Source organism: Microcaecilia unicolor, chromosome 5 (genome assembly GCF_901765095.1).
Source record: "Microcaecilia unicolor chromosome 5, aMicUni1.1, whole genome shotgun sequence".
NCBI lineage: Eukaryota > Metazoa > Chordata > Amphibia > Gymnophiona > Siphonopidae > Microcaecilia > Microcaecilia unicolor.
The window spans coordinates 279309563-279325811 of NC_044035.1; positions in this window are offsets into that span (position 1 = coordinate 279309563).

Sequence of the window (16249 nt, forward strand, 5' to 3'; positions counted from 1 at the left end):
GCTTGCAAAATACCACAGGGGTTTTTGACGCCAATTTTTTTGGCACCATTTAGAGAATGTAGTCCTTAATGTGATCTTGCAACTCTAAGGAATTCAAAAGTAGACAATGAAATTGGGCTTGGTGGTGCACTAGTTGCTTTTTGATTTTGCAAAATGACCATTTAAAATTTTGATTGATGGTAGTCTTGCTTGAGCTGTATTTTACAAACCAGCCATACATTTGGCAATGCTTAGATATGCTGAATATTAAGTTGCACTTGATCTTTCTTTTGCAGAACAAACAACCACTCTTGCTTTGAAACCTTTAAATAAACCGTCAACTTAATAATTATTTTATACAAACATAAAAACATTTAGACAAAGGGTATTTGCAAAAAAAAGGGAACATTTTGTTTTGACTCTCAGCTGATTAAAAGCACACCAAAAACAACAACAACAACAACAACAAAACAAAATAAAGAGAAACATTTACTGGCATACAAAATAATAATTACCATGCGTATGTGGAAAAATTATCTCATAATACGTTTTTGTATAGCTTGCATCTAAGCACAAATGACCACCCACAGATTCATAACCATTTTGTTCGGCAATACAACCTTCAGGGTTTTTTCTGGTTAATTTTTTCATGGCTTGAGTAAATGCTGAACTGAGAACGGTGCTATTTAGCATATTTATTAATGATCTGGAAATGAGAACAGTGAGTGAGATTATTCAATTTGCAAACAACATAAAAGTAACCAAAGTTGATAAAACCTTAGAAGGTTGGAAGACTGGGCATCCAAATGGCAGGTGAGATTTAATGTGGACAAGTGCAAAGTGATGCACATTGGGAAAAATAATCCAAATCATAGTTATTGGATACTAGGTTCCACCCTCTGAGTCAACTTCCAAGAAAAACATCTAGGTGTCATTGAGGGGCATAATTGAAAGATTGCCCAAGTACGAATTAGGACGTTCTTACGAACACGTCCAAAAATAGGCATGTATAATCGGAAAATAGTATGGGTGTTTTTCGATAATCGATTATCCCTGTAGGAAAACAATCAAATGAGGAGCGCATAAGTGTGACTAAATTGGGCGCCCTAACACGGTCGTTTATTGCAGGTGCAAACAACCAAATCACAAAGTGTGTAAAATAATGTACATAGGTGTACCGCAAGTACAGTACATGTTGTTTTGGCCATCCAGGTACGGGAAAATATGAGGAACGCATATATGCGTCAACAACAGAAAAATCATGCTGCTGCTGCACCCATATTTTCCTCATATGTGCCCATCTGCATGTCCGGACCTGCATGCACTGTACACCTACTGAACATGCAGCTATATGCATATTGTGTATATGTGAAAAGGGTCGGGTGGGGTGCGTCATACTCATCTATATAAGGCACGTTCGGCACACATAACCAGGCATGTGCACGTCAAAGACGTCTATGCTTACGACGGCGTCCACGTGCTGATAGGGCCATATATGGGATGGTCATCCATATATGGAGCTGTGCATGAAACGACGTCCCTCACGCAAGGTCGTCTATATAAGGCACTTGTTTTCCAACACGTGGAAAAATGGCGCAGCGACAAGAGCTGAACTTCAGCCAGGAGGAGAGCCTGCTGCTGGTGCGCCTGTGCCTAAGGCACTGGCACATGCTCTTCGTCCAGCACCACCACCTGCCCCCCAGGCTCCAGGCCATGCTAGCCTGGTCCCGCATTAGGGACAGGCTTAAAAGGTAAGGTTATGGCCCACCCCCCCTCCTGTACCTACACATATAACAGCTCCGTCATCAATGTTACCACCAGTAACTGGAGTGTGCATGCAAGGATAATGAGTAATATAGGAATATGCACAATATCACTAATAAAATGTATGTTATTGAAAGGACGACCATTGCTTTCCCTGGGTCTGCTCTGTCCCCCGGGCCAGCTCCAGCCCCTGGGCCACCTCCACCAGCTGGTAGATGGCCAGCAGCAGCTGGTAGATGGCCAGCACCAGCTGCTGCAGGAGGTCCGAGCCCTACGGCAGGGCAATGAGCAGCTCCAGGGCCCACTAAGGGTACTGCTGGGGCTGCTCATTGCCCTGCTACAGAGGGCCTTACTCAGAGGGCGTGCCCGCCCTTGACTTAAATGGGGGGGATTGTTGGGGGTATGGGGAGGGGGGAATTGTTGGGGTTCTGTGTGGGGGGAGGGAATTGTTGGGTTCTGTGGGGGGGGAGGGAATTGTTGGGGTTCTGTGGGGGGGAGGGAATTGTTGGGGTTCTGTGTGGGGGGGAGGGAATTGGGGGGTGTGTGTGGAGGGGGGAGGAATTGTTGGGGTTGTGGGGAGTTGTGGGGGGGAGGAGGGCATTGTTCGGGGTTGGTTTGTAGGGGTGGGGGGGAAATAAATGTTTTTGTTATACTTTAACTATCAGGGTGTCTGTGTGTTTGTCTCCCTTGTGCATTACATATAAGCAAATGGTGCTGTTGAGTTGAGAGGAAGCAGGCAGCAATATGCATAGCATGAAATGTGCAGTGTGAATGAGAAAGTTGATGTATGTGTGGGAATGTGGGCCATACAGAAGGCCACCTGTTCATTCCAACCTGCATGGCCATATGTGCAGGGGAGGTGGGCCAGGGAGGCTGGATGGATATTAGTGTTCATGAACACAAATGGCCAGCCAGCCTCTTTCCCTCCGTCCCCTCCACCATACTGACCCACAACACAGAGTGCCATCAATAAGAGATTAATTGTGTAGCACGTGTGATCTCCCAAGTAGACATGTCCACATAACCCCAGGTAGCACATACACAGTGTTTGCTGTCTGATGGCCAGACATCCTTACCCACAAGCCACATTGTTTGGGGGGGGGGGGGGCCCAAGAAGGACCTACAAACAGCTGCCTCATATTTTCACATTCAATACATCAGCTATGGTATATAGTGCTGAGGTGAAAAGGGGAAACAATGGGAGACCCATTAGATGGATGGTTACTTCATCACAGTTGCAATGTAATACTTGTGTTACAGATGGCCACAAATAAAAATGGTGCTCATTATTTGCAGCTGTGATGACACTGTCTCCAGTAGTAGATCAAGGTGTGTTACAACCAGGTATTCCAGGTCTGTCTCAAAGTTTGTCCCTGAGCCAACTGACAGTGAAGTGATTTGCCTTAGGTGGGAATTAAACTGGCAACCTTGTGAATATAAGGCTGGTGCTCTAACCACTAGGCCACAGCAGCCACCAGGCTGTAGCCACCTGCAGGTACTTTGGGTTGCGATCTGTACACAGAACCCTCTCCCTCACCACCACGTCTTAAGGCCTCAGTGGCAGTACCTGTAGCCACCTTGAGCATTTTTTCCAGGCTACCAATTGTGACAAAATGTTCTTGTTCCCTACCTATGGAGGAATTTAGGAAGGTATTCCATAATGTGCTAAACACATCCATTGCATATATCATTCCCCCTCCCCCTCCTATGCAGCTTCAGAATAGGTGGGCACTGCATAAATGGGGACTGGGGTTCACCACATAAACAAGGAAGATGGAACCTACCGGGAAACAATACAGCAGCTCCAACAGCTGGCCCACACCACTGAGGACCTGCCAACCCCACAGTACAGTGCACAGGAACCTGGTGAAAAGACAGCCAGCTAAGAGTTGACTCCAGACTACATACAGTGAATGCACACTCTTTGACTATGAGCACAAAGAGAAGAGATGGCAGACAAATGAGAGCTTACCATGAACGTCTGTTTCAAGACTGTGTAGTGCGCCTTTTATCATCTGGAACATTAGCTGCACATCTCTCTCATTGAAATGTCCCTTACTGAGGGGTGCTTGATTTGGGGCGAGTGTAGGAATATTGTCGGCCCCACAGACTGCCTGTTACAAGCAGGCAGAGAGAATGGGAGAAAGTAAGGGAGGCTCACGGGATGTGGAAGAGTGGAAACGAAAGGCGTGTTGGCTGAGGGCCAGCAATAATCCCCCTCCCAAAAAAATACACAGGTGTACCCAAACATACATTGCCAAACACAAACCTTATTATAAGTGAGGGTAACACCCTGTAAACGATTCTTAAGAACAACCGGCAAGGTCCCAGTGCAGGAAATGGCGGGTTAGATGGCAATGAAGAAAGGGAAGGCAGGTGGGGACGCCCATAATTATCTACCCATAATCGAAATCATGTGTTCCAAATCGCTATCTGAGCTGGGCACACTTAGGAATTATGTGTATAATTGAAAAAAAAAACGCCCATATCAGACACGCCTATTCCCCCGTGTCAATGGGCGTTCTTGGCGACTATATAAATGCCCACTCTGTATTTTCGAAAACCCCATTGGTACAATGCCGCCACGTCAACCCCCAACCCGGAAGGGTAATTTTATGGATGGAGAGGTAGAGCTACTGGTACAGGAGATCCAGCAACGCCACCAACATCTGTTTGCTCCCACAGGGCAGAGGCTGGCTGCAACGACGAAACAGAGGGAGTGGGAGGCGGTCCGTGACAGCGTCAATGCAGTCTTCCATTGTGCAAGGGACGTGGAGGACTGCAAGCGCAAGTGGCGCAAGCTCCGGAGGGATGTGAGGCAGAAGGCTGGTGCCCATCCCCCACCTCATGATACTGCCAACCTCACCCCCCTGGAGCTGATGGTCCACTCCCTCCTACCCCAGGAGGGCATCCATGGAATAGGGGCCCTTGACACCTCTGCACAGGCTGAAGACTCAGGTAGGTTGAGCATTCTTTATGAAGCTGTGCTTATGTGTTCCGCTGCACTAAACTGTGTTATACAAGTTGGGGCTAGGAGGTGGGAGGTGGGGAGTGGGGTGAGCGGGAAGCGGGAGGGAGTTTCAGGCGGGTGTGGTAATATGTAGAATAAACGACCATCTTAATGATGCTGTGCTGACTTTCTTACCTACCCCTACTCACTTGCTCTGTATCATTACTCTCTATCCCTACCGTACTCATTTATCTTCCCTCTTACTTGTCCTGTGTGTGCATCTTAACTACATTGTAAGCTCTCTTTGAGTAGTGGTGTGTCATAGGAGCACACTCTGTGGCTACTGTGGGTTTTTCAACACCCCCAATATTGAGCAACTATCATGTAGGTGTTCAGGGTGGAGTTTTGTGCACTCGGCTTCACCCCCAATAATGCATAACAGTTGGCTCCTATGGGTGTATGTAGGGTACTACTGTGGCACTACTTTGGGACCCTTCCTTCCCTACTACTCCCTCCTATTTTCCCATCACCAAACAGTGCCTATTTCCTTCTATCACCTCTGTGCTCTACTGAGTGTGGGCCACATGCATGCAACTTAAGGAGCCTGTAATGGGGGTGATAATGCAGTTCTAGAGAGTCTAGCAAGTCCGTAGTAACAGAAGACATGCTGAAATGTTCTTCATTTTGACAAATATACAACAAACAGCTTGTCCACAAAGTTGTGAGCAGTGTCCTTCTCTTGGCTGGCCGTCCACCACCTCTACCCAGCTGGCTGTGGGGCTCTCTTTCACATCGCTGTCAATTCCTTTCCTCCTCCTCACCATCTCTTTGCTGGGTCAGCAGTTTGGGGCCCAATGTATATGAATGCTGAAAGACAAAAGTGGGTTATTTTCACCAACATTTGCTCACCCTTGTGCTATACAGGTGATGACTCTGAGGAGGCTGGCCCTAGTGGCCTGCAAGACCAACCAAGGCCTACAGCAGCACCACAGCCTCACCCTCCACCACCTGCAGCAGCAGTACAGCCTCTACCACCACCACCACCTGCACCAGTACAGCCTCTACCACCACCACCACCACCACCTGCACCAGTACAGCCTCTACCACCACCACCACCTGCAGCTGAACCAGCAGTAGAGGCTCAACCTCCACCAGCACCACCAGCAGAGGCGGCACCTCCACCACTGGTTGACTCTGCTGATGAGTATGCCCATAGGGGGCCGGCTCCTCGTCACAGGCCATCCAGCCAACGGAGGCAACTGTTGCGGCTGGCCACTGAGTTGCTGAGGCACAATGTGCGCCTGGAGGAGTACCACCAGGAAAAACTACAGCTGCAGAGGGAAGCACTGCAGGTGCAGCGGCAAGCCCTCCAGTCGCAGCGGGAAGCCCACCAAAAGCTGCTCCAGGTGCACCGGGAAGCCCACCGAGAGGTGCTCCAGGCACATCGAGAAGCCCACCAAGAGGTGCTGCAGCAACTCCAACAGCTGCAGCACACCATTGAAGGGCTGCGCCCTCCGGGCCCACCACCACCTACTCCAGCCGTGCTGCAGCAGCAAGACCTGCCCTCCACATCCTCCTCCAGTGAGCAGCAACCACCAGCCAAGAGGTGAGCATCGCGATCTGCCACCTCCGCACCGACTACTGCAGCACCCACCACCAAACCATCTCCCATTCTGGGTCCTATGGCCAGGCTACACCCAACAAAGTGGCCAGATTTTCACTCCATAGCCCAAACCGAGGAGGAGGACAGTGGGAGCAGCACATCAGAGAGTGAAGATACTTCCCCTGCAGCACCAGCTGCACAGGAAGTCCGTGGGAGGGGTAGGAGGGGACGGGGGAGGGGACGGGGAAAGTGATGTCATCACATGCTGGAGGGTGAGGGTGGTTCGAGGTTGAACACCCATGCACTTATGCAGTTATACACAATAAATGTGCATTTACTTTCACGCAAAACTTGTTTCAATGAGTCTTTGTCTTGCTCTTATGCCAAGCTGGTAAGCATTGAGGTTTGCTCTGTGGGCTGGGGGTGGAGGGGGCTCCTCTTCCTGCTCATCTGGGGCCTCCTCTGGTGGCTGTGCCTCCTCTGGGAGAGGCTGTCCTCTGCGCTGAGCCAAATTGTGCAGCATGCAGCAGGCAACAAACATCTTGGCCACCTTTTCAGGGCTGTAGAGGAGCTCCCCTCCAGACCGGTCCAGACAGCGGAACCGGTTTTTGACCATTCCAAAAGTCCGCTCAATGATCCCCAGGGTGCTCCGATGTCTCCTGTTGTAAGTTTCTTGTGGGCCTGGTTGTGGATGCACCACGGGGGTCATGAGCCACGTCCTCTGCGGGTAGCCCCGGTCACCTTTGGAGAAAAGCAGAATGAGATAGATGAGTGTGTATTGCTTGGAGCAGGTACAGGAGGGTGGGGAAGGGAGGATAAGGATAGTGGGTTGTGGAGTGAGGTGGAGGAAGCCAGGGCGGAGGGCTGCCCAGTGGAGGAGGTATAGGTATGGGTCCATCCATGTTGAACTTACCTAGTAGCCATCCACCGGTGAACTCTCCTCGCTCAAATCTGTGGTAGATGCCCGAGTGCTGTAGGATGTATGCATTGTGGGTGGAACCGGGGAACCTGGCACACACGTCTAATATCTCCCCCTGGGCATCACACACAACTTGCATGTTCATGGAATGAAAAGCCTTCCTGTTTCTGTAAGTGGCTTCGTGTGCCCTGGGGGGTCTGAGGGCGACGTGTGTGCAATCAATCACACCTATGACTGAGGGGAATCTAGCAACAGCATAGAAGGCAGCCATGTTGGTGTGCAGGGCCTGGGGGGTGGTGGGGAAAGTGATGTAGTGAGAGGTGTGAGTTAGAAAGGCATGCGGGAACTGGGTGAGACAGTGTGAAATAGAAGCCTGGGTGAGCCCTGTGTTAGCAGCTAATACAGATTGAAAACTCCCAGTGGCCAGGACAGAGAGAGAAGAAGTGATTTTGAGATGGACAGGGATGGGGTTATTCCTACGGGTCTGGGGCTGAAGGAGGGGTTTCAGCTGCTCACAAAGCTGCACAATGGTGTCCCTATCAAACCTGAACCTTGTAAGACACTGCTGGTCAGTGAGTTGTCGGAAGGTGGTTCGGGGCCTATAGACTCGGGGCTGTGCATACGTCCTGCGGTGTGTGCCCTCTTCCTCTACCATGCCAGACACCAGTGCATTAAGTGCATCCATTTTCCCAGCAGTGCAAGTATTATTAGTAGTAGTAATAACACACGCACAACACACAGACCTCTCACTGCCAGCCACCATGCCCTCTTCCACTCACACAGGCAACACAGAGACAAACGGAGGTCAGGGAATAGAATATACACGTGGGAACAGTGATTGGAGAGGGATATGGGGAGGGGAAGGGGAAGGTACTGATAGAGCAAGGAGTAGGAGTAGGGAAAGGTCAAACGGTCACTCACAAAAGAGGCAGGCCACACAGACGAACGTACCAGGTACTCAACACACTCAACTTTCTCTCTGCAACCAACAAATCAGCTCTCCCAACACCGATCTCACCACTTTCCAACTCCACACAAGCGCTATTGGGTCTAAAGACGTTTCCCCCTTGCTCTGGTCGCTTTTATTTGGGGTCCAACAAATGACGCCCATGCTCCCGGCCAACCAGATCCATTTCGCTATCCGTTATACGTTGTACACGACCAGGTCGTATCACCGCCCCTAACACGCCCCCGACACGCCCCTTATTTGGGCGTTTCTCTCTGAGCGTACGAGCGACCCGGACGTACTGAAAATTTTGTTTCCATTATACTGATTTAATCGTTTTTGTGAGATAAATGTCTATCTCCCGATTTGGGTCGCAATGTAGGCGTTTTTCTTTTTCAATTATAAGCTGGATTGTGGACAATATGCTGAAATCTTCTGCCCAGTGTGTGGTTGCAGTCAAAAAAGGAAACAAAATGCTATGAATTATTAGAAAAGATATAGAAAATAAGACAATGAATATTATAATACTTCTGTATTCCTACATGGTGCTACCACACCTTGAGTATTGTGTGCAATTCTGGCCATCATATCTTTAAAAAGATACAGTAGAATTAGAAAAGGTTCAGAAAGGTGACCACAACGATTAAGGGGATGGAACAACTCTCATATGAGAAAAGACTTAAGAGGATAGAACTCTTCAGCTTAGAAAAGGAAAGGCTCAAGGAGATATGATAGAAGTCTACAAAATACATAGAGGCCCTTTTACTAAGCAGCGTGGGCACCTATGCGCACCTAATGTATGCCAATTCAGAACTACCGGGCTACCGCTTGGCCCAGCTGGTAATTTCATTTTTTACGTGCGCCCACTACTCATGCCCGAAAATATATTTTATTTTCCGGCACTTGGCACTAACCGGGCGGTAATCGGCATTGTATACGTGCTGATGATTACCGCACGGTTAACGTGTGAGACCTTACCGCTAAGTGCATGGGTGGCAGTAAGGTCTCAGGTCCAAAATGGACACGTGCCAATTTTAATTTGGCACACGTACATTTCCATCCTAAAAGAAAAGGCCCTTTTTGCAGGTGCGCTGAAAAATTTACCTCTGCGCATCCAATATACATATCTACACCAATGCAGGTCACTTTTCGGTACACCTTAGTAAAAGGACCCTTTAGTGGTATAGTGTAACAAGGGGTTAATATTAAAAAAAAAATTCAATTAATACTTACCTGGGGTTCGGTCTGGGTTCCGGGGTTGCTTTGGGGTCAGTAAATGGTGGATTTGGGGCTGTCTTCGGGTTGGGGCAGTTGCGGGAGTGAGGAATTCGGGCCTGAAACAGGGCCAGAAGGAAGAGGAGAAATAGCGCCGTCGTTCCAGGGTGCTGGTTGTTTGGGGCCGATTCGTGGGGCCGTCACAGAGGCGGGAGCGCCGAAGGAGCGTCCCAGGCGGTCCGAGGCTTCGGGGTTTGTTTTGGGAGCCGAGAGGGCTGCCGAAGAAAAGGACGTTGGTGCGAGAGTGCATGAGGCGGCGCGCCTCATGCACACATTGCGAATGCGCGTTTTTGCGTTTAGGCCGAAGCCGGGGCCTAAATTTTGGGCCCGGCTTCGGAGCTTTTTAATTTTTGTCTCCGTTTTCGCGTGAGGACGTCAAGGACCGAAACCGAAGGCAAGGATCGAGTGAGGGGAAAATCCCGGTCAAGGTAAGGGGTCTTTTGACCCAAAATTTTAATTTATGTATTTTTAAAATGAGTAAATTCGGGTTTTTATTTTTTAAAAATCAGGTGTTTGTTTAATTTAAATTTGGTTTTTGGTTTTGGGGTTGGGGAATTTTTTAGGATTTTTATAGTAATTTAGTTTTTTAATTTTTGTTTTTAAATAGGAGTTTTTGACAGGAGTGGGTTTAATAGGGTTAGGAAAGGGTTAATTTTTAAAATTCGACAGGGTAGGTCCAGGAGGGGAGTTTGAAATTTTTGGGATAGTTTTTAATTGGATCTGGGAATTTTAGATTGGTCTAGAATAGTTTGTTGGGTGTTTGAGAATAAAGTAAGGGGGGGGGGGTTAATAGTAAAGGAATTGGAATTTAAAATACCCGGAACCCAGAACGAACCCCAGGTAAGTATTAATTGATTTTTTTTTTTAAATATTAACCCCTTGTTACAATAGAACAGATAAAAAATTTTTAGGATTTTTATAGTAATTTAGTTTTTTAATTTTTGTTTTTAAATAGGAGTTTTTGACAGGAGTGGGTTTAATAGGGTTAGGAAAGGGTTAATTTTTAAAATTCGACAGGGTAGGTCCAGGAGGGGAGTTTGAAATTTTTGGGATAGTTTTTAATTGGATCTGGGAATTTTAGATTGGTCTAGAATAGTTTGTTGGGTGTTTGAGAATAAAGTAAGGGGGGGGGGGGGTTAATAGTAAAGGAATTGGAATTTAAAATACCCGGAACCCAGAACGAACCCCAGGTAAGTATTAATTGAATTTTTTTTTAAATATTAACCCCTTGTTACAATAGAACAGATAAAAATTTTTTAAAAAACAAACAAACTAGGAGACACCCAAAGACGTTACATGGTACTACTTGTAACACAAACAGAAGTAAGTACTTTTTCACTCAATAAATAGTTAAGCTCTGGAATTCATTGCCAGAGGATGTGATATCAGTGGTTAGTGTATCTGGGTTTTAAAAGGTTTGGACAAGTTCTTGGAGGAAAAGTCCATAGTCTGCTATTGAGATAGACATGTGGGGAGCCACTGCTTGTCCCTAGGATCAGTAACATGAATTTTGCTACTATTTGGGATTCTGTGGCTGGTATAATAACTATTGAAGTTTTCCAGGTGGTGCTGCATCTGAGTTTGCTGTACAGACATTTGATCGATCATACTGTGACTTTCTTCAGGATAATGCTGTAAGGTTGGTCTGTGTGCTGGTTTTTATGTAGTATCTCTTCAACCAGATTGGATGGTGTTAGTCTACTATCATTTAAAAGTGCTAAAAGACATTGGGTTCCTTTTACTGAGCGGCAGTAAGCCCAACGCGGGCTTACTGCTCACTATACAGGAAGTACCACCGGGCTACTGCAACTGCCCGGCAGTACATCCCATCCCTAGCTGCACGCTGCCCGGTTGCCACCTGGTTAACGCAGGAGCTCTTACCACCACCTCAGTGGGTGGCGGTAAGGGTTCCCCCCTGAAATGGCCAAGCAACAAGTGCTTTACTTGCCGCATGGAAGGTGAGACTTACCTTTTACCAGCTGCGGTAAAAGGGGGCCTCAGTGCACATGTAAAACACATTCCGATGCCAGTGCCAGACTCCTTTTGCCGAAGCTTGGTAAAAGAGGCCCATTGAGATGGGTTATTATACCACAAGTTGTGCCATTTTAGAACAGGATCTCATTTTATGCAATGTGTTAAAGTAGCATGACTTTTGTGTTAAAATAACCCATCCTAACTGTAGCCCATATTGATAATTTTCCCCTTAAATGTTCTTGATGTTTGCTTACAGTACGCAGAGTTCACCGGATTCTATATATGGCACTATGAGTTGTGTGTGCACATTTGGTCACTCAGCCAAATTGTATATGCAATTAAATTAAATAACAGAGCCCATCATAAGAACATATCAGGCAAATAATTTGTTTAGGATGTTTTAGGACAGAGGATATCCCTACATATATGTGAAGGAGGGACTTCATAAAGCTAAAAGAAACACTTTATTAAAACCACAACCAAGAAGGACACAATAGGATTGTGTGTCCGCTATTTTATGACCATTTGTCACATGATATCATAAAGATTTTGAAAAACGCATTGGCCCATTATACAAATGATACCATGTTTTGCTGAGAAGGATATTTTGATTGTGTTTAAGAGATACAAGAATTTGAAAGATACCCTTGCACCATCTGCATTACCAGTTACATACAAGAAAGGTAAAATATAGGGTCATTATCCATGCCATGGTTGTTCAGTTTACTATGTAAATCTTAACAAAAAGGTTTTTATTCATCCAATGTGTGGTGAGCATTATGAACATAGACACATTCTAATTGTAAGACTGAGCAAGTAATTTATGCAGTAATATTAAACGCATTATGGAACATAAACGTCTCATTAACTACTACTACTACTACTACTACTTAGCATTTCTATAGCGCTGCCAGGGTTACGCAGCTCTGTACAAGTTTAGACAAGGGGAAGGACAGTCCCTGCTCAAGAGAGCTTACAATCTAAAGGTAATAAGCTATGTAGTCAGTGTATGTATCTGGAATGGGGAAGGTGGTTAGGCGCCAAAAGCAAGAGAGAAGAGATGGGCCTTGAGTAAGGACTTGAAAATGGGCAGGGAGGGCGCACGGCGTATGGGCTCAGGAAGTCTGTTCCAGGCATAAGGTGAGGCGAGGCAGAAGGGGCGGAGTCAGGAGTTAGCGGTGGTGGATTAAAGATTAAAAGAAAAGTAATTGAGAAACCTTTAGTGGATCACACGATTACCAAACAACACAGATTTGAGGAACTACGGTTTATAGTATTACATAAGATTAAAACTAATCGGAGAGGAGGAGATATTGATATTATTACAAGAAGAACAAAAACTTATTTTCACATTTAATACTTTAATACTGGCAGGTTTGAAGCAGGAATAAGATCTTTTTTTTTTTTGTGAACCAAAAAGGATACATTAAAGTAATCAATTTTGAGTATATCAGTGTTTAAGTACAGTACTGTAATGCCAGCAGGTTCAAACTAGGTATAATTTTAACTGGGTTTTTTTTGTAAACCAAAAGAATACATAAATTAATAATTTTGATTATGTTTGTTTGAATCCAGTCTCTCTGTCTCTCTCTCTCTCTCTCTCTCTCTCTCTCTCTCTCTATATATATATATATATATATATATTACTGTAAACAATTTGTATGACTGTGTCTCATACATGTGATGCTTTAGGGATTTGTATATGATTTTTCTATTTTTAAGGATTTTTACAAAATCATTTAATTTAAGTAGGTTTTTGTTTGAATGCTCAGCACTATAAAACATTGTTTTGAGCTTCCCCTGGCTCCAATGATGTCATTTTCATTATTGTAATACATCCAACAAGGCCGCTGGAACACATGGCATTTTTAAAATTTTAATGTTATTTTTGAATGATTTTCACAGGGTCTTTTTAAAATAAAAATTACATTTTTGAGACGGGCATAACCAGAGCTATCAGAATATATAATCAGTTTTGCTTTTAAATTTTTACTCCAAAACACCATTTTTGAGCTTTAAAATGCACTTTTTGAATGCTTTTAGTAGCGTTTTTCAATTATATAATAGCGTTTTGAGGATGGCAGTTAAAGATCTATGAGTGTATCACATTATACTGATTGAAAGGCATTGAGATGTAAAAACATCTTAGGGCCCTGTTTACTAAGGTGCACTAGCATTTTTAACGTGCACTAAAAATGAGTGCGCGCTAATACTAGAGACACCCATGTATTTCTATGGGTGTTTTTAGCATTAGCATGTGCCAAAAACGTTAGCACACCTATAGCGTAGCTTAGTAAACAGGGCCCTAAGTTTGTGTTCCAGGGCTTGTTAAGCACTTTTTTTTAAACAGATTTTTCTAATATATTTTCTAGAACAGTTTATTACATATGAAACATTCCCTCAGTATGTGGGGATGGGGGGTTAGAAAGAATATTTTAAAAGGAAAGAATGGCATTTCACCTTTGACCCTGCCATAGAGTACTTAAGCAGCACTCTGATCTAAGATGGCAGATCTAACACTGCCATAGTGAGAGTGTGGAGAGACTGGTAAGCAGTTACTGCTTTTATTTTGGATCCAAGGGCATGATATTATGTTTTTTAACTCTATCATTAGTACAATTTGTTTTTTTATTGTGTCAGTCATTTCTAGATACTTTTTGAATTTTTACCTTAGGCTGTCTTGGTTGCACTTTTACTGATCTAGGGAAGCTCTTTTTAACCCTTTATCATGTATATGTAATTTTTGGTATGACTACACATATACACAGTTGTTTTATGTCACTTCAAAAACATATATTTGGACAATCATCATAATACTTGAGTTGTTACTATCATTGTAAGTTTGTTACTTATATGTTTTATATTGGTTTTATAGATATGCATGTTTTTAAATTACACATGTTTATCATTTAAGGGCCCTTTTACTAAGGTGTGCTGAAAAGTGGCCTGCTCTAGTATAGACGCGTGTATTGGATGTACAGGTCCATTTTTTCAGTGCACCTGCAAAAAAGGCTTTTTTTTTGCCGAAAATGGATGTGCAGCAAAGTAAAAATTGACATGCGTCCATTTTGGGCCTAAGACCTTACTGACACCCATTGACCTAGTGGTAAGGTCTCACATGTTAACCAGGTAGTAATGGTCTATGTGTGTACAATGCTGATTACAGCCCAGTTAGCACCGTGTGCCAGAAAATAACATATATTTTCCAGCGTGCTTAGTGGACACACGTAAAAAATGAAATTACCATCCTGGCCATGTAGTAGCTGGGCGGTAGTTCAAAACTGATGCACATAGGACACGGGTAGGTGCCCACGTGTCTTAGTAAAAGTGCCCCTTAGGTGGGAAGAAAGATTGTGTGTTTCATTTTATCATTATGATTCTAGTATTTATTCATTTGTGATTTAAGTGATGATTGCTTTTAACTGTTTAGCTCTAATATAATGATTTTTTATGTATTGCTTGACAGTGTTTAAAACCCATGATGCAGCCTTTTTAAGAGAAACGTGGCCACATCAGGTAGTTGCAATAAATAATTGATCTTCACATCAATTACTCTGCGTTTTGCTTTTTGTTACTTTATCTGTGAGCAGATCTTTACCTCTTTTGTTGTTAAATTCTAGCACATGCATCAGAAAAAGGGGAGCACCCATGGTAGGAAAATGGGCAGGTCATGGGTATTGCCAAAAGATATGTGCAGTATTATTGAACTTTGCAGAACTACATCTAAATTAGGCATGATAAATAAGACCTACTGAAACCTGGTGTAACTCGTTGCATCTAAGAGGAGGATTCGGATCCCAGCACTAGGCGCCATTCTATGGAACCTATGACTTCATGTCCTACTGTTGAACAGGATACTCTTCCTCTAGAGTTACCTGTTGTTGCAGCTTAGGGTTATGATATATTTTATCTTCTGCAAGCTATGCCTTTCATTTAGTCACAACAATCAAACACAGGCATTTGTATAGGTTGATCTGAATAGTGAGTGCTTCTGTCGATTTGGGAGAGGTTCCTGGTCACAGCTGTACTGACATTCTCAACTGTGCTGGAAGGTGTTTCTTCAATGAAAAGGCTGTAGAATAGCCTGGCAGGGTAGGCTAATGATTAACACAGCACCCTTTCATACTCCAAATTGGGATTCAAGTCCTGCTGTAGCAGCTGGTCAGGGTACACATCTCACTCATGTTTTCTTGCTAGTGAGGCCACAAGGGCTAGAAAGACTTTTCTTTGTAACACAGACCTATCCCAAGGAGAAATGTGTGTTTTGGAAAACTCAAACTGTTTAACATGTCTCCTGGATATGGCGGGTGGGGAACAAATGTGTACTGAGCATACATTGTTGCTTTGTGGGTGTCTGTTTTGTGAGAGGCCTCTACGAGAACCATCTGTAGTAAAGTTTGCCATACTGAAGGATTCTGTCTGCATGAAGGCAAGAGGTGAGAGGGAGGTTGAGTTATAGGCATGTGACAGAAGTCTCACAATACCACCAGTTCTTCACAGTGGGGCATGATATTACTGAATTACATCACTTCTTCTGTCTCCCTCTCCACATTCCATGGTATCGTATTTCCAGGCAAACTCACCCTCTGATCTGAACATGCTGCCCTCCTAATAGAAATGTGCAGATGACTGAGACAGAAGGTTATGTAGTAGATAAGGTAGTTTAGTGGTTATCGTTGAGGGGTGGTGGGGGGGGGGGAGGTTCAAATCTCAATAGTGGTACCTTGTACTGAGGTTGCAGCTGACATTAGTAATGATTGCTAGTACCTAGGCTCTGATGCATTTTATTGGCACAGAATAGCAAATCAAATTGGCCCAGAATTCAGGTTCTGCAAATGT